Source organism: Rhipicephalus microplus, chromosome X, assembly GCF_043290135.1.
Source record: "Rhipicephalus microplus isolate Deutch F79 chromosome X, USDA_Rmic, whole genome shotgun sequence".
NCBI classification, from domain to species: Eukaryota; Metazoa; Arthropoda; class Arachnida; order Ixodida; family Ixodidae; genus Rhipicephalus; species Rhipicephalus microplus.
This window is the reverse complement of record NC_134710.1, coordinates 33,669,143-33,688,604: the sequence shown is the minus strand read 5'-3', so window position 1 is coordinate 33,688,604 and position 19,462 is coordinate 33,669,143. Positions and strand designations below refer to the sequence as shown.

The 19,462-nt window shown below is 45.9% G+C and overlaps 1 protein-coding gene across 1 annotated transcript in view; it reads right to left on the bottom strand.

Moving 5' to 3' along the window:
- LOC119177370 (neuropeptide F receptor-like) overlaps window positions 1-19,462 on the bottom strand; it is a 440,672-nt gene that overhangs the window by 85,092 nt on the left and 336,118 nt on the right. The window contains exon 5 of the mRNA XM_075876179.1: window positions 17,773-17,884. The gene's annotated coding sequence lies outside the window, so the exon portion shown is untranslated. The remainder of the gene's footprint in view (window positions 1-17,772; window positions 17,885-19,462) is intronic.

The window sequence follows — 19,462 nt, the reverse complement described above, 5'->3', positions numbered from 1 at the left end:
TGCAATCTTCATTTATTTATTTATTTTATTTATTGATATATCACTATACGGTGCCTGCGTGAGCACGTTTGTCCGAAACCCATACCCCTCCGTCACTGTGTCCAGTTTCGGCGCATCCAATTATAGTCCATCCGTCCGTTCGTCCGTCCGTCCGTCCGTCCGTCCGTCCATCCATCCATCCATCCATCCATCCATCCATCCATCCATCCATCCATCCATCCATCCATCCATCCATCCATCCATCCATCCATACATACATACATACATACATACATACATACATACATACATACATACATACATACATACATACATACATACATACATCATTGTCACAAGAAATGGTATTGTTACAGAATGAAGTAAATTGTCAACTTCACGCCAAAATTACAATTACAAAGAAGAAAAACACATAGAAAAAACGGGTGCTCACTTTCAACTCTTTATTTCTAGAGAAAATAGGCTAATATAAGCCCACCTCTCGTCAACACGTGCGCAACATGATCGGGCCATCAGTTACCTAATCATGCTATCGGACACATGCTCTTTATATAACGCGCCTCCGACTAATTCAGGTTGAGTGACGTTTAACTAACACAATATTATTCTGTTTCTTTATGTGATAGGCCTCCAAAATTTCCCAAACAGAGTGCTCTACTAGAGTATTTTTGCAGATATTTACAAGAGGAGACAATGGCTGACACAATGATGAGCATGAGGTTGTCTATTACACTTCGTAGTTGTCTCTCCCAGACCGAGACCCTCTACTGCCTTATGCCCCAAACCCACTTTGGATTGGTTTTTGTACCCCACGGCGTGAAAGCACCGACCTGACACTGTCAAGGAAGTGGAGTGTTGAGTGACACATAAGAATTCAGTCTTACGGCGTTCACAACAGTAGATGGTGGTGGTATTGAGAGCACTGAATAGATGACTCACTGTATCTCGTAAGTTCAGAAACATGGCGCAGCTCTTAGTATGGTCCATCATAGCAAAATAATAGAGAGAGAGAAAGTGAGAATGAGAATGAGAGAGAGAGAAAGAAGGCCGGGAGGTTAAACAGATATTGGCATCCGGTTTGCTACCCAGCACTGGAGGTGGGAAAATTAGGGCAAGAAAGAAAGGCTAGATAGAGCGGATAAACAAAAAAAACACGTGCACTCATGAGAAAACGAACACACACTCAGGAAGGGTGTTTTTGCTGCAACCGTTCAGAAAGGCCGGTCGGTCGCAAAGAGTGCAGTAGCGCTTTCAGGACCTTCTTCGGTGAAGTTGCATCTTGTCGATATTACAAAATTCTTTCCTCTGACAGAGGTTGATTATCTAATTTGCTGAGTTCTTTGCGAAGGCATAGACATTGTCTCCTTTACCCTAGGCAGTCACAAAAATACGTTGTATGATTTCTTTCTGACACAGGCTCCAGTGTCAGCCTTCCCAATGCGGAAAGCGTTGGCGTTGGTAAACGCGACGCCCAACCACAGCCTACATGAAAGGGTCTGGTCTACTCGGCAACGCGTCGACAGGACTTGAAGACTTGACGTAGGGTCAAGCGTATACAGTCGGGCATGCTTGGAGTGCGGCTGATTCCATTGTGACGTGGTTTGCTGGCGAGCAAGCCAGTGGAGCTTTCGTGCAGCATTTGTCCAAGAAAGTGGCAGTAGCAGCTCATGGTCTTCTGCGTGGTCTGAGCGGGCAGCTTGATCGGCCCGTTCATTGCCAATGATTCCGCAGTGACTGAGTAACCACTGAAATGTAATTTGGTGCCCTCTTTCAGTCAGGTGGTTTATAACCTCTGCTATCTCTAGTATCAGCTGCTCGCGCAGTCCATGGCGTAAGGCTTATAGTAAAGACTGCAGGAGAGAACGAAGTTGGGATCAAATCGCCATGTGCGGTCACTGTTTGCAGTAAGATGTGCGTGGTCGTTCCACTGGCAGAGAGGCTAGGTGATGGCGAGGAGTTCGAGCAAGATGTCGTATATCTGTCCTCAGCACTTCAACATTATTGTGGGTCTTGATGAGGTGGTCCATGCGATGGCGATAGTTGCCGCTGTTGGTGCACTTTGGGGCAAACCTAGAAAAACCCGGAGTGCTTGAGCCTGGACACTTTGAATCATTCCTATAGTTGTTTCACTTGCATGGGTTAACGCAGGTAGGCTGTACCCAATGAATCCAAGGAAAAGAAACATGTACAGTCGCAACATGACAGCTGTGGATGTTGCCCAGTTCTTTCCAGCGAAGAACTTAAACAAATGGCAGACGCCTGTCAGCCGCCCTTCCATGATACATGTGGGCTCCATAAGAGGTCTCTGTCAATTATAACACCTTGGAATTTGTACGATCGGAGGTAAAGTATTCTTTCGCTGTTTATCAGAACTCTAGTTCTGCATTGGTTTGCGCGTAAATTCCACAAGTGCACATTTCTCGGACAAAATTTACAGGCCTTGTTTACGGAGGTAAATAGCAGCTTGAGTGGCAGCTCTGATTTCGCGCTCGCAGCTGTAGACGAGTTACTGCAGACGTCCAAACTCAGATGTCGTCCGCGTACATTGACAATCTGACAGTACTTGGCAGATGCTCATGGAGAGCGATCAGCGTCAGGTTAAATAGTAGAGACTAAGTACACCACCCTGGGAAATACCACGGTGGCTGTAATGTAGCGAAGTGTCACTATCCTTGGTTATCACGAAAAAAAATCCCTCAGAGAGATAGCTGCGTAGCCACTGAAACATCCAACCACCCACTCCTACCTCTATGAGAGCGGTGAGAATAGCTTCATGAGAGACGTTATCATACGCTCCTTTAACATCAAGAAACAAAGAAGCGCAGACACGTGTACGGCCTTTTTCATGTTCACGTAGCTGACCAAGCCTATGACGCTATCAATTGATGATCGGCCACGGCGAAAACCTGTCATAGCGTCTAGGTAGATGTTGTGATGCTCCAGGTACTATTCTAGCCATCCTAGTACCATCCTCTCCATTTCTTTGCCCAAGGAACTAGCCAGTGCAATTGGGAGATACGATGTGAGCACCAATGGTGACTTGCCAGGCTTCAGTAATGAAATCAAACGGCTGGTCTTCCAGTTAGCTGGGAGGGTGCTCTCTCGCAATAAATCATTGTAGATCTAAAGGGCACTTCTCGCACACTCACTAAGGTGATACAGTGCTCTGTAGGATATTCCATCAAGGCTCGGGTGCTGATGTCCGTCCACACAAAGCCAGTACTGCTTTAGGCTCATGAATAGAAAAAAGTTGGTTCGTGCGGTGATCGCGTGATGTCGTGCCACCACGTGAGTGCGTGAAGATGTTGGGATCTGTGAGCTGACCAGATAAATTGGCACAGAACTCTTCTGCTACGTCGACCTCCGATCTATATTGATTGAGGGCCCGAGCCTTGAATGGAGAGCGCTGAATAGAAACTGTCCGCAGTGCTCTTACTGTCCTCCACAAGTGTGATAAAGGCTTGCGGGGATCTAACAACGCGCAGAAGGCAGACCAACGTTGTGACTCTAGCTTGTCTATGCGGCGTTGTATCTTCTTCAAAAGACGTCGTAAATTGTCGATTGCTTTCGTGCGTCGGTACCTTCATTCCGCACGCCGTCGGAGAGCCCGAAGTCGTTCTAATTCTACGTCAAATTCCGTTACTTTCGAAGAGCATGTCAGGGTGCACACTGTGTCTTGTACTGTGGACTTTATCCCCTCTTTAAAGTCAAGTGAGGTGTTCTCTTTACAGCTTTCTTTCATGAGAGATTCAAACTTGGTACGGTCCACTTTTTGGGTAGTGTCGCGTACCTTTTAAGGTGATAATCCTCTGATCTTGAAATATGTGGGAATGTGGTCTATTTCATGTCTTTCTAAGTCCACAAACCATCCGGCACATCTGACGATACTTTGAAAGACAAAATCCAAGTCAAGGCAGCTGCTGTAACGAGGGCCACGTAAAAATGTGGGACTGCCATCATTTAACAAGCACAGCTCGTTGTCTGAAGTAAACGTTACCGGACTTCTGCCCTTTGTGCTGATCTTCGGGCTCCCCCATAGCGTGTGGTGGGCGTTAAACAATGGGTTAAAAAATCGCGAGGTGAGAAACAGGCTGGGGTCATGCGTCTGTGAGCCACGTGGACGAGTCGCGGACGAGGGGAATCGCTGATGTGAGGTCACGTGACGTGCCGTCCGTCCCGCAACATCCGGATTCGGTCCGTCGTCTGAATGAGCCATCAATTAATGCTAAACCTCCACGTATCGTCTTTTTTCTCGACATGCATGAAATGGTATGCCCAGGGACTATACGAGTGTTTGATAATACCTTTGGAGAGCATGTTTTTGACCTCTTTTTGGATTACAGCGCACTCGACAGCGGATACACGGTAATGGCGCCGGTGAATGGGGTTGGCATCACTGTTGTTGATGTGCTGATTGCCACCCGATGTGTGAGCTAAAAGGTGGCTTTCAAGATCGAATATGTTCGCAGTGGATGCGAGGACGTGGTGGCGATCCTGGGTTGCAGAGGGCAAAAGACCTGGCGCTATCATTTTCAGAATGTCATTGCGTGGAAGGCCGGACGCAGTGAGCAAGTTGATATGCGGACTAGGTCAGTGAGCTGATATTCAGAGACATCGCATTCTTGCAATGATGACATGACGCCTAGAGCAATAAGGTAATAACTGCAGTAGAGAGCACCAGAACAGGGGAATGCTCGTAACGGCTGCATAAACAGTGTACTAAAGTCAACCCCAAACAGAGTTAATCCGATCCCGGCTGCGGCGGCTGCATTTCCGATGGAGGCGGAAATGTTGTAGGCCCGTGTGCTCAGATTTGGGTGCACGTTAAAGAACCCCAGGTGGTCGAAATTTCCGAAGCCCTCCACTACGGCGTCTCTCATAATCAAATGGTGGTTTTGGGACGTTAAACTCCACATATCAATGAGTTAATCTGCTTGTGGCGCTACGATCGGTAGTCTTCAATCTATCATTTCCTGAGTTACGTAACTTTCTATGGTTATGCTTATTTTTGATTCTTAAAACTAGCTTCAGTTGGTACATGATGCTACAAAAAGCAACTTGAAATGTGAAGTAAAACAGAAAAATAAATGGACAGAGAGCTTGATAATTTGCAGCCCCACACGGTGTTCAGCGAGAACGTGAGGTATAGCCTCTGAGGTTTCTCGTATTCGCAAAGGTCTCGAAGCCATACTTTACGTTTTAGTTGAAAGTCATGTGGTGGCGCTACAAGTAATTGCGCTCGCTGCCGAAGTTTTCATATTTTACTTGTCATTTCTAGTTACTTTTTCTTGCAATACGTAACAACTGAAGCTAGTTTCAATAAATAAAAAAAATGTGGCTCTAACAACTCACATTATAGAAAACAAAAACTCAGCATCTACAGCTGCGATACGAAACTGAACCTTTTGAGCGCGAAGCAGGCCCTCTATCTCTGAACTGCTTTGGTGGAGCCACATGGAACTCTTCAGACGACGACACGACACGTTGCAGACTACCAACCAAAGAGCCACAAGCGGATTGAACCTGTTCGGGCTTCAAATTTCGAAGCTCGGCCTGGGCACTCCAATGTTCTAGTACCTGGAGGCAGCACCTGCGCGGTTAAACCGAAGTTCAAACGAGGCAAACAAGTCTGGTTGCGGCGTTCTCTCATCACAGTTTGCGGGACAGCAATGGAATGCTTCAACGCGACGTCGGTAATAGGTGATTTAACATGTTCACCATCACGCACATGCGGATCAGACATGACCTGGGCGTACCTACATCGCGCCTTGCGATAGAAAATGAGTAACTAGGTTGCACATAAGCCGCTTGGAATGTCATGGGCGCCGCTGGCGGCATGAGGCAGTTACAGCTGAGGAAGGCCCGTCTAGCAGTCGATAAGGGCGTTGTGCACCGAGAGAAAGTCGAGATCGAAGACCACGTCATGTGAGCACTGCTCGAGTCCGGCGAACAATAGGACGGTCTGGCAGTCAGCAATTCACCCACGAGAGGTTCACATGCTGAGAACTGTATATCTGCTCCCATCGGCAACTAGTACTGCACACTTGGGAAATGGTGTGATCACAATGCGCATTTTTTTATGGAGGGCATTGATCATGACAGGAATTTTAGCACCAGCGTCTATGAAGACTGTAGTGGTAACGTCATCCACCCAAATGTCCAAAATGTTTCGCCGTGTATAGGAATTGATTGTGAAGAGATGATTCAGACCGGGTCGTTGATGCATTGTCACCTTCGGGAGGTCGCAGTCTCTTGCCGTGCAGCGGACGTCCTTACGTACGCGCATACGTACATACTGTCACTAACAAGCGCTCAAGAGAGCCCACGTTCCCCATTTATAACGGTTACGGGAAAAGCAGACGCAACAGTAGTCGACGGAACGAAGAAGCAAGCATCAAAAGACGCCGCGCGCCCGCCGCCGCCACGTCGATCAACCTCCTCGGATCTAAGATCGAGCGAACTCTATATATATTGTGCGTCATGGGGCGTGGAAATAACGAGAAAGGTCTCGCCCCTTCCCCATGCTTCGCTGTGTGGTGCACCGACAAAAAGCCTGAAAGGTTCGAGAACCCAGCGGCTAATGAGTATAAACAATAGCAGTGGATGGAGTCGCATGAGGAGATGAAGTGTGTTTTCCGCCAGTGGGCGAAGGCGTGTCCTGCAGTCGCAGCGCATGAGTGGCCGATGGGTCATTCCATGCCAAACGTCAAATCCATCTCAAATGTATTTTTAAAAAATTGTGCTGATTTGCTGCATCGAAGATAGTGTACTGGTAGAATATTTCCGAGAGAAAAAGATTTTTGGTCACGTGGCTGCCTTCGGAACTTCCCGGAGTGTCGTTTGGGTGTTGAATGTGGAAAAATTTATTTTAGAAGTACAGATCTTTCTGTCCATACCAAATTTGGTCATAATGGTAAATAAAGGTACTTGTGTAAATTGTTTGAAGCTCAGTATAATATTAGTGCGATTTTATGGTACATACACCTCCAATAATTTAGCCAAAACGTGTTATGCTTGCATTTTTTTCTATTGCAATACTCTACTTTGTATGAATATCGGGGTAGGAACTACTTACTCCACACAAGGTATATTTTGAGGAAACAGTATTTTAAACCTCTCAACCTTCTAAAACATTTACGAAAAAGTAACATTTTACTAATTTGTCATTTTTGTTCATACTGAAACGCAATTTGCACAATGTGGTGGTCCAATTGAAAATTACCTTGTACCTAAATTGAATGTAAATAAACAGTTCTTTTCATATGGCAAACTTTATCATTACTATTTTTGTTTTAAGGTAGAAAATAATATTCGAACTTTTACATTGGCGTTGATATTCCCATTTGGTCATACGACAGCTGCCACCCCATTGCCGTCAGTGGGAAAGTTGAAAAATGTTTTTCTTTCTTCAAACAAAAATGTGTTTTATAAGATTTGTCACAAGAAAGCAACTGTTTATTTGCTTTCAATTTAAGTAGAATGGTTATTTTTAACTGGACCCCCACAGGGTGCAAACTGCGTCTCAATACGGACAAAAATGCAAATTTTTGCAAATCTTTTTATTCTTTCTCGTAAAGTTTTGCAGATTCAGAAGTATTAAAATATTTTTTCTTCAAAACTTAACTTCTGTGGAGTAAGTATTCACTACTCAGATATTCATACAAAGTGCACTAATGCAATAGAAAAAAAACAAACATAACACATTTTGCCTAAATTCTTGAAGGTGTATGTACCATAAAATTGCACTAATATTACTTAGCTTCAAACACCTTACACAAGCACCTTTACTTAACACGTACACAGAATTTGGTATAGAAAGAAGCAGCGGTACTTTTAAAATAAATTTTTGCGCTAACAACTCCGAAACGACATTCCATGAAGTTCAGAAGGCCCCACGGCGGTGGGTACTCGGCTGCTGACCCTCAGGGCGCGGAATCGAATCCCGGCTGCGGCGGCTGCATTTCTGATGCAGGCGGAAATGTTGTAGGCCCGTGTGCTCAAATTTGGGTGCACGTTAAAGAACCCCAGGTGGTCGAAATGTTCAGAGCCCCCAAATACGTCGTCTCTCATATTCATACGGTGGTTTTAGAACGGTAAATCCCACATATCATCATCATCATCATTAAGTTCGGAAGGCAGCCACTTGATCAAGAATTTTTTTTCTGTCGGAAATGTTCTAGCAGTTCACTGCTGTCAGTGTAGTAAATTAGCATGATTTTTTTTTAATACATTTGAGATGGTTGACAATATGGCTGGGACGTTCAGCGTGGAATGACCCTGATGTGTTGCCGGCGCGAAGTTTTGTTATTGATGTGCGGTCAGTTGACGACGCGAGCTTCCGGGAGGAGAAACCTCGGACGCAGCGGGATGACAACCGGCGCTGGATTTTGAGTGAGTGTTTCCTGGAAGAGAAGCATTCAAGCTTTGTTCCAAGAACTTCGGACTGAATTCGTTCTACTGAAGTCCATAGGTGTGTTAAGATAGTTAATGCATGAGATTGTATTGTAGCGTGAGTTTCTGTTTGTGTCTGCCGTTTTGAATGCATCGGAGTATCTTGAGGGTTGCATTTGATAATGCCCGAGTGTGCATGATTGTGTATCGTTGTTCTGCCTTAATTGAGAATATATTTTTTTGGTTTTGTTATCAGCTCTCGGCTCTGCCTCGTTCTTTGGACCACAACAGGCGTTCGCTGGAGCACCAAAATGACCAACACAAAATTTATTGCGCTTTCGTGGTGTGTTTTGGGGGCCGATACGTTAGCCCATGGAATGAGCCAAGCAATAACCTCCCTAATAAAGGGACGGTTGATACATACAATACACAACTACATACTAAAAGTAACTGTTATTTCTTTAAATCCTCTCTTTACACTGACCTGTTTAAATATTTTTTCCCTGATAGGTTTCTCTTCTTCGTCACCTATCAACGCACTGGTAACTTCACCAATTCTCCTATAAAAATGGTGCATACTTGCTCTTATATGCATCTCGACTGCCCTCATGCTCACTCAATGCCTTCGCGTCAGTAGGACATACTTTTTCATTTTTTAGTGAGGCATTCTCAACGCACTTGAATAGACGAACGTGCATTGGAAAATAAATCAAGGATGATGTATTACGCGACGTTTGAACGAAGAGATCGTCGACGCTATAGGTTACGCCGAATACGTCGATTTCATTTCAGGTCGTATAACCGAACAGAAGGAGGGAAAGGGACAAGCGGAGAACAAGAATGCGTGTATATTATAGTCTCGTTTGTCTTGCATGTTCTTCGTTTTACTTCTGCCCTGCCAGGCCAAGCATTTCGTGAAGGATAACAATAAGAAAGCGACCATCTGAGGCCCGAATTACCCGTCGATCCTACTCGATCGGCGTGGCAATAAGCAATATAGTGAGAGTCCAGGATGAGCGCGTGGGGTCAACAAACCCTCTAGTCCGGGCTCGTCTACTGCTGCTGACAGGTAGTGGGTCGGCGAGGCTGATTCGATTATTCCGGAAAGACCACTTCTTCCTCCCCTGTTCTTTCTTCCTCGTCCAGTGGCAGAGAGCGATTGGCCGCCCCGCCAAATCGCGAGCGTTTCGTAACGCGGTACTGGCTCACTTCGCTGAAAATGAAAGCAGCTCTGAAGTTCGAGACAGAGACGAAGAAGGAGAGGTGTAGGACATCGGGAGCAGCGAATGGGCTCGCCTTTCGACGAGCACTATTCTCACATCGCTCGAATTTTCGCGCCGAGTAGAGGGGAAGGGGGGGGGGGGCACTGCGTCTATATTTGCTCGCGAGAGCAGGGGATGTGTTGGCGGCTACGATACGTTCAGGGCCTTCGCGAGTATGACTCGGGCTGGCCCTCGCTTTTTCACGGAGAAACGTCTAGCTTACGCAACCCGGGCGTCACGACACTCGACGCATCCGAAGATTAGGAGCACAGGCTTTTGGTCCGGCTCCAAGCGTGACTCTGGCCCACCTGTCACCCCACTGCAACCAGTTTTCCCTGAAGCTCCGCCACCACGTTCGACGGAGCACAGCGGTGTACATTGCGGGGTGTGTATTTGATGACAGACGCGGTACTAACTCGTTGCGGCTTATCATTTCTTCTTCTGCCGAGTTTTCGATATTCCACTATTTCATTGTATTAGCGTTACGTAAAATGATTAGTTAAGTAGTGTGGACGGTAAATAAGCTACTTACACTGAGTAGAAAAAGTGCCACTTCAGCTGCCGTTGTATTGCAAAGTGGCTATCTACCTTCAAATCGTGAGTAAGTTTGGGCAGTGATTTATTGATTGATGTGTGGGGTTTAATTTCCCAAAACCACCATATAATTATGAGAGATGCCGTTGTGCAAAGCTCCGGAAATTTCGACCACCTGGGGTTCCTAAACGTGCACCCAAATCTGAGCACAGGGGCGTACAGCATTTTCGCCTTCATTGAAAATGCAGCCACCACAGCCGAGATTCGATTTCGCGAGCTACCACTCAGCAGCCGAGTATCTTAGCCATTAGACCACCACGGCGGGGCTAAGCTTGGGTAGTGAGACCAGATAAGGAAATCTGTGCCGCATAGCGTAAAGTGCAGAATGTATCTTAAAAGTGTGTGTCAGAGAAGAAATTGTAAAGAAGGAAAGGCAGGCAGGTCAACCATTTTAGGACAACCAGTTTCGTACCCTACAGCACGGGAACATGGAACATGATGGGGGAGATTGTAAAACAGAGATGAGAGCACATGACACAACACACGTAGTCAGTCACAGTCCGTTACTCCGGCTTGGTATCACTGTGACAGCCATTTTTTTTTCAGCAACGTGCAGGCAAGTATTATATACAGTACAAACCAAAATCAATATGGGAGCGGACAGATGGCAACACAATAGGGAGATTAGCAGAACGAACACAGGAAGTACCTCAGACAGGCTGGCCTGTCTGCGGCACTTCCTCTGTTCATTTTGCATATCTCACTGCAATGCAAAACAGCCACGCGTGAGCATGCACAGGGAACCACGCGAGAGTGGGGATTACATAAATGTCCCCTGCGATAATTTTCCAGCATGACAACAGGAGTGGAGACGAGACTCAGCACGTGAACTATAAAGAGATGGGGAGGGAGTGAGAAGACTAATCTTATTGTCAGCCAGCAACTGGGGATCACCCAAGTGCCGAAAAAGAAGTTGAGCACCTAAAATAGTGTACCCGTTGTAGTAATGCAGAAATCAAGCGATAATCCCTTCTTTCAGAGTCTTCAATGGTTGTGAAATCATCTCCACGTGCTTAATGTTGGAATGATTCAGCTTTCAATTGCGCACGTGCGTGGGGAGGCATAAGTAAAATGGTTTTGCGCCCAATTAATGTGGCATAATGCAAAAGTTGTCTCTGTCATTCTATGTCGACATTCTCGATTTCGTAGTCGTAGCATTTCTCTCAAAACAATTCCCCGGATAGGGCGAAATGAAGAATCATTTATTATAAGAGAATGGATATTTGTGTTATGCCTCTACGGGTCGAGACAACATAATAATAAAAGGAAAGTTGCTTGCGTAGTGGGCATAAATGTATTCGAAGAACTCCTACGAGCTCTAATGCATTTGGTGAGGAGAATTTTGGTGTGAAAATTTTCAACGTGCGAATGGACAATTTCCGTAAAGATGTTGCAAATAGCTGCTCATTAACGTTCGTTGTAAACAGCGTTGCCAGTTCCACTTGTAGTAAACGCATTGGGGCTTCTTTCCTCGCCATTGCCACTTGTAGAATTCTCCAGTCGCTTGTCGTGCTTTCTTTGGGGGGGGGGGGGGGGGGGTTACTTACATTTTCCAGCGTATATAGCCGTTTTATTGATCATCACTCTCAGCAATAGCACGTCTGTCATTTACTAACAGAGCGTTTGTAGATGGCTCTTAATAATTTAGTGTTGAAACGGAACATTTGTTGGGAGAATGTACAAGCAACGTTAATGAGGCACTGGTAAATGTGCATTTAAACAAATGCAGACAATGCTAAGAAGTAAATATGCAATTTTTATGGACTGGCGCATATTTTCGCTTAATAAAATAATAAAAGCTTGCCCTTAATCTCTGCATGGCATGTTTATTAAAATTAAAACAGTTTCAAGAACAGGAGAGTTGATGCAGTTTCCACTTTGGGGGGGGGGGGGGGGGGCTCCTTTGCGAAAGTCACGCTGCTTTTTTGTGGCTTTTTTTTTGAAAGATTACTTTCTTGATAGCTCGGTAGCATTCCAGCAAATCTGTTTGTTGAGAAAAGGAATATATGTCCCACAGAGAAACATACGCTTCAAGTTAGTTTCATGAAAAGAGGAAGATAGAGAGACAGGTACACACGGTAATCTGCTGCTATACGGTTGTGGTCTTGGGTTGGATTCGACACTCCATGCTCGCAGTTTATTCTAAGCTAAACTAAAACGCACCTATGTCTGACGTTTAGGTACATGGTAAATAACTCCACATGGTTCAAACTGGGACAGATTGCCCTAGTTTCGCATACTTTGTAATCGGTAAATCGGCACGCAAAAGCAAAAATTTGACCCCTTGAAGGAATGGCTACATAAGTGCACGGAAACAATTGTCGTTATATATATTCTCGCACAATACCTGAGTGCTTTAGCGTTTGCATTGCTCTTAATTTGAATTTCTGCTGAATGATATATAAACTGACACTGTGGGCTAAGAAGCCGAGGGGGAACAATTTCACAAATGAAGTTAGGCGTGACCGTTCCCCAAGCACCGTTTCACCTTTTTGAAATCATTTTACTTAGCAAAGATATAAATAGCAAACCGCGTACGTATGAGCCGGTCACTCCGTCGTCGCCTCCAATAATGGTCATCGCTTTTTGCTTTGCTTTGAAATAACCACAGTCTTCTCTTGTAAGCAGAGGGCCTCAAGTCCGTCGCAATTCCGTGAACACTTCCAGGAACGATTCTAGGCAAAACCGAAGGGCCCCTAACGGCAATTTCTAGGTATGCATATTTGGAACGCACATCGGTTCGCGTCGAAAGCCTGCTTCCAACAAAAGCACCCGACGGAAATTGTGCGCTGCCTGCCTCATTAGAAGTGCTCGCTCTTGGCACATGCGTCCTCGAGTCGGCAACGAAACAAAGAGAAGCAGGAGAGAAACAAAGAGACAGGGTGGCAAGTACCTCGGAATACGGTTACACGTTCCTAACGAGTTTGTGGGAAACGCCGCGAGTGGCGCTGGCGGCACCACGACTTACATTCACCGCAATCAGGGCCACAGGCGTAAATCATTCAAACGAGCTCCGGATTTTCTCGCGAAATTAAAATGCGTCCATATATTCGCTTCGCTCTGGCCGCCAGAGCGAAGCTATTAGTGAGCCAGCGCCTCTGGCCGAGATACTTGCAGAAGCTGCGGATGGAAAAGAATCAATGATTTCCCATAGTTGAATGGCCATGTAGTTGCCCATGTAAAAGAAACAAAAAAAAAAACCATCGGCGCACAATTCGCGAGAAATAGCCTGGTTATGACGTAAACTCTGATATGGAAGAGTGTTTAGAAGAAGCTCCAATTGTGTAACTGCAGTATTAATTATTTCAATAAATGAATAAATAAATAAATAAATAAATAAAGCCACCAATACCTTTGAGCATTTCCTCGTTACCTAATGTTTGTTTTTTTGATGCTTTAGTGCATGAGAGTTGACGTTCATGAGTGACCATAAAGGGTATACTGGCTTGAACTATATTTGGCTTCCCGTATTGTTGGGGCTGTTGCAGCACAGAGAACGACAAAGGGACGCGGGAAAGACGAGGACGGGTGCTTACGTGCTCCTCTGCCTTGCATTGCGGAACACGTTTACTTAATGTTCATGCTCACCAATTGATGATAGACGCGTGCTCAAAAGGTAATCACAGAATATGATGAACTACACGCTGAACTGAGGGATCGATTGAACCGACTGTACAGACGACCATTCAGGATTGGAAAAGCACTTGGACCATGACCACAATCCGATAATTGTAAGCGCGCAGTGAGCGCCCTCTGTGATTTTTAATGAACGCAAATGTAATTAACTATCTTTAGTTCATATTATACCTTGCGGCTATTTGTACGGACTCTATCTGCGATGTGATCCCGATATATTAACTGGACTATGACCATACATACTTTGCTCATTCGTGCGTTATAAGCCCTCTAGAGTATATATGTACATAGTGCCTCTGATTGTACTTTTCTTTTTTTATTTCTAAATTGTTATATTTTTGTGCTTATTGTACATTACTGTCACTACGCTGAGATAGTTGCCCCTAACATAGCCTACCTTTCCTTATTTTATATTTTCTTGTATAAATAAATAAGTAAACAAAGAAGTCAACCTACGTTTAGTAAAAACTATGTTATTCATCAGCAGACTACCAGTAGTCATTTAATTTACCGTGATAGTAACATGGTGTAACATTCGTCTCTGTCATCCGCCGTTGCTCATTAGCTGTGGTGCCTGAGCATCATAGGGTGCCCAGTGAGCACGCATGGTATATGAGTAAATTATCCAGGAACATTAGTAAATGTTTTTCAAAGCTTAAGTGATTGTTAGATTTTCAATATAGTTGACTTATCTATCACTATTTGCTCATACACAGCGTGCGTTAGACTGTCGACCAACAATGAAATGGGCCAATCTTGTAACACATAGCCGGCACCATTTAAGGGGTCAAACGTAGTGAATTGGTAGAATCACCTGATCGAATTGAAGACGTGGCCAGATTTAGGTCTCAAGATGCAAACAAGGAATTGAAGAAGCTTCGCGTTCGGAAGTACCCAAACTTTGACACGCGTTGTCACGTTTACTAAAACTATGAATGGCGTCAAGTATTACTAGGTGAAACTCGCTTGCACGAAAATTTCTGAAAAGAGATGCACCTTTTATATGCGTACTGACATAACAGTTGGAATCTGTTATCGACGCACGCGCCCATTTTCATCAAACTGTGGGACAACGAGACAGAGCCTCAGACCATGCGCCTACTTGCCGAAACAAAAGGAGTGACAAACTCCACCGCTGGTTTGAAGGAATGCGTGTAGGACCGAATGTTTTTTGGGCGGCGCATGCTTTAATATGCAACAAACTTGACAATAATAAAAATGTTTCCTCCCTTGGAGCGAAGTGGGCAGCTCACCCACTCTACACAGCTGCAGGCGGCACTGTACTTCGGAAACTTTCACCGTTGCCTAACACCCGCTATATGCCCTAATCAGCCGGATGTGGTGGTGTTCAACGCCTTGGCTGGTCATCCTCTTTCGTGGGGCCGGGAGGGATTTTTGTTGTACAGTTAGAAAATGATAGGAACATGAGCACTAAATAAACCATTTGTGCCGTATTGCCGTAAGGGCGTGCTGGCTTTGAGAAAATCCGCACATATAGTTTCGGAATTGACTAAATGTAGCGTCGTGTTTCGAAAACAAACTCTGACGCTAATATGTTTAGGAGAAAGGTGGGCTTCTTAGACAGCTGGACAGCCTGCAGCGTCCTACACTCATAGAATATTAGGTTTCCTTTGTCATAGGCTGGCCTACAACAACTCAAACACTTGTACGTCATGAAAATCACCTTGAATATGCCTTAAATATCTATGGTGTCGAAGATTTGCGGTATGCGCAATGAGTGCCAAGTGGATGTGCGAGCGAAGGAATTCGGAGTGCCCCGGGAGATCGTTTTTTTTTACGTGCTGGGAAATAAGAGCTTCGTTTTGCAAAGGAAAAATGGCCTTCTCTCACTCGAGGGTGACAGTAGGTGCGCAAGAAAGAGTAAGATTACAAAAAGAAGGCGAGATGCTTAAAGCAGGACACTGCAAGAATTAGCGCATGTGTGCATGTGAGAGTCCACATCAGGTGCTCTACGACAAAATAAAAATGTCTCAGCTTTACCAAAAAGGCGAAAAAAATGAATGCGATAGCAACAAGTTGAAAGGTCACGTTCAGAATGGAAAGCCGATCGAAATGTGCCCAGCATTTCTCACGCACAAATGACGCTCAAAGCGTACAGGTATGGATGCACGCGAATAACTGTCTCATTTGTTATTTCGCTGTTTCTGAAATACACGCACTTTTCGCAAACGGAGGCTGCAATAATTGCAGTGATCTTTGTGCGCCCGACAACTAGAACAGAATCGTTCCAGGTAAACCCGAGGTCAGCCAAGACGTACAATCCTCCCCTTCCTCCTCGCCACCGCGAGATAAGGGCTTGCGAGGGAGCGTCGCTCCCCTTCGCTAAGCCGGGCAAAGTACGCGCAGAAGATAAAAGCGGGCAGCGCTGCGAGATGTGGCGACGCGCGCGCTGATTGCGCAATCTTGCTGGTATAATGCTGAAAACACAATTTACCCCGATATGCTCGTGAGCACCGGTAAGTGGTAGATATGAATAGCTTGCAGTCTGAATGGTGAAGGACGTGCTGAGGGGTGCCTCAGTGGTTAAAGCGCGAGACAGATGTGAGATTTTCTCTGCGATTCGGCGTGCGGTGCAACGATGCGACTGCCTGAGTGGTGACGTTTCGTGACGTATCATCGCGTCGCACCACCGCATAGCCGGTGCGGCGAGCATCAAACCGGCCAGATATTTTTGTCGCAGCATCGCACCGTCGCATGGCAGCAGCCAATCACAGCGCGAGCATACGAGTGGCGTCATGATGCTAGTGGCACCATCTCCCTGTCGCCGCTCCCATCACCCGTGGTCCAAGGCTCTAGGCGAGTCGATGGAACGGTGCGAGCGTGGATTTGCTGACTTTGCCGACTGCGGCGGCATGACAAACATTGAGTACATTTCCCTGGTGACGTTATATTATTCCGGATTGAATAAAGTGATGCTTGAAGTATGCCTTTTCTGCACGACAACGCCCGTTTTGAAACCGCTAGCGAGATCGGAGATAGCGAGCACCGAAGCAAGGTCATTTCGCAGGTAAACACAGCTACCGGCGTCTCTGCGCTGGCTCGCTTCGCTTCCACCTTTTCTCTTCACAACGATGGCATCGATAAAGTAATAATGTATGCTAACGCATTACATACGAGTGCAATGCTTGATAGTGTTGTCAAAAACAAGCGCTCGATGACGAGCTCACGTGCGAACGGCGTAGGCGACGGCCGACGCCCGCCATGCTATGCCTACCTGTCGGAGTCGTGAATAATCAGCTGTTACCGCTGTTGCGACGTGCTTGTCGTTCACGAATGCGATTTATTAGTTATTTTTATAGAACGAAGCGTGGCTGTGCAATGTTGTTTGTCTTGAGCCTCATTACGAGGATACCAAGTCGTTCGACCCTGCATGCCGAGGCGCCGCATGGGGGCGGAGCCTGCCGCTGATAGCTTCTTTGCCCTCGTGTGTCCCGAAACGTCGCATGCGGCACGCCGCAGCATGCGACGCCACAGCCGCATCGCACAGAAAATCGCACGTCTGTCTCGCGCCGCCTCGCTTTCACGACGCAGAGGTCACACGTTTGATTCCGCGCGCCAGAGTTTTTCTGGGTTTATTTTCTTTCTTGCATTTTCGTATATATAGATACGTATGCTTATACGGTGAATGATGACGACGGTGCCGTCGACGCCGACGCTGGCGGCAAAATCCAGTCGGGAGTGTCCATATAATTGCTATCTCAATAAAAATGAAGTAAGAAAACAAAGCAAGAAGCCAGGCTACTATAATCACAAAATAACAAAACCTATATAGAAGCACCTGCGGTGGGAAGCGATGCCCGAATGTGTGATGCCGTACCCATCACACCTGTCAATTTTTCCCTTCATTCATTGACTGAAGCCCTCTTACCGATTGTGGCGGACCCGCTTGTCTGTAACAGCTTCCGATCTGTCGTGACTTCCGGTAAAAGGGTCGCTGTGCCCGAACAGTCAGTGCGCCCTCACTGTTGGGCGCCGGGGTGCTGCGTCAACAAAGACAAAAAGAGAAAAAAACAAAAACGTTGTGACATTCGGCAGTGTATAATCCATCAAGTGGCCGGATCTTGCCGGCGTGAAAGACAAGTTGCTTAACGATGACTCGAACAGGCGAACTTCCGTGATGACGTACTCGAACTATTTTTGTTAATCTACTGGAGACAAAAGTAAGGAAATAATGTAAGAGGCATTCGGGCGAACTTTGGCTAGTGGCTCCGCAAGTGGCGATTAGCAGCGAGAAGTAATCGTGAGTGCGAGGTTGTGCTGGAACATAGTTGTGCAGCAGCTGTATATATTTTGCAACACAGCGGGTGGTGCGTTGCTTCCGGCATACACGGAATGATGTTCACTTGTGGCCGCGACACTGAGGTATCCAACGCAACATGCACGACAGAGCGCAACTGCGCCTTATTTTGTTGTTCCACATAGTGTGTCGAAAGTTTGGATAAGTATTAATTGGCGCCTCCATTCCGGTGGTCGTTTCTGATTCTAGTCAGACACTAGCCTTTATACCACCACGAGAAAAATGTAACGCTAAAAAGGGCTGGGGGTGAGCTGTACAATATAAACCTTCCGCTCTCCATTGAATTCACACACACAAAAAAAGAGGTAAATCTGTTTGCTTTTTTCTTCACCAGAGCAGCAGCCTTACCTAGTCATCCGTAGGAGGCTACGCAATACGCAAATACGTTACGCAAACGCAAATATGTTACGCAAACATGCCTCTGCTGTCCATTTATTATAGGAAGCCGGCCGAGCGAAGCCACTAGTGTCATCTCTGTCTGACATTGCGCAGCAACGGGTGTATTTTGATCAAAATGGAATTGAGGATGTTTTCGCATGCATACGTGCTTAGTTTGTGGCCGCACAATAAAACATAGCTCAGGTGCCATCGTGCAATATTTATTAACATGACAGTGTTTATTGCTGGGGTCCGCCACAGCTCTGCTGACATTTTTCCCACACGAATATGACGTTGTAGGATCTATATAGCAACAGATCGCAAAAAAATAAAAAAATTCACTGCCGGGCGATCGAACCTACAATATTCTTGGCGGTGAACGGTGCGAGACGACTAGGTGATGGAGCGCACATTGTGATGCTTGCTAAAAGCAGGCTATTTATGTACAGCATATACCATTTAGAAGTCCTCAAAGCTCCACTATTTCAGTGCATTTTTGTTATCAGTAGTGAGATAGCGTAGAGTGCTCGCGTTGAGCGTGCTCGAAAGGTCGTCGCCCCTCGCTTTTCAATGTACGCGCGGGCGTGGTTTCTCGTGCGCTCACGCTCAATTCGACATTGTGAACAGCACGAAGGTCTCTTTGCTCACTGCCACGGGCGCGTTTACAAAGGAAGCGTGCTGCTCACACACGAGGAAGTAAAAATTGGGACAGTTGCGACTAGTTATGGGATCCAGAGAATAACACTGCAAAAAAACCTCCTCCCCCACTCCAAAAAAAAAAAAAGAGTGGTCGGGGTAGTGCTTTTCTTTGTATAGTAGCTGTAGATGTAAAGGTTACGGGTTTCACTCGACCCAAAAGAAAGGGTGCTTTTTCATCCATTTG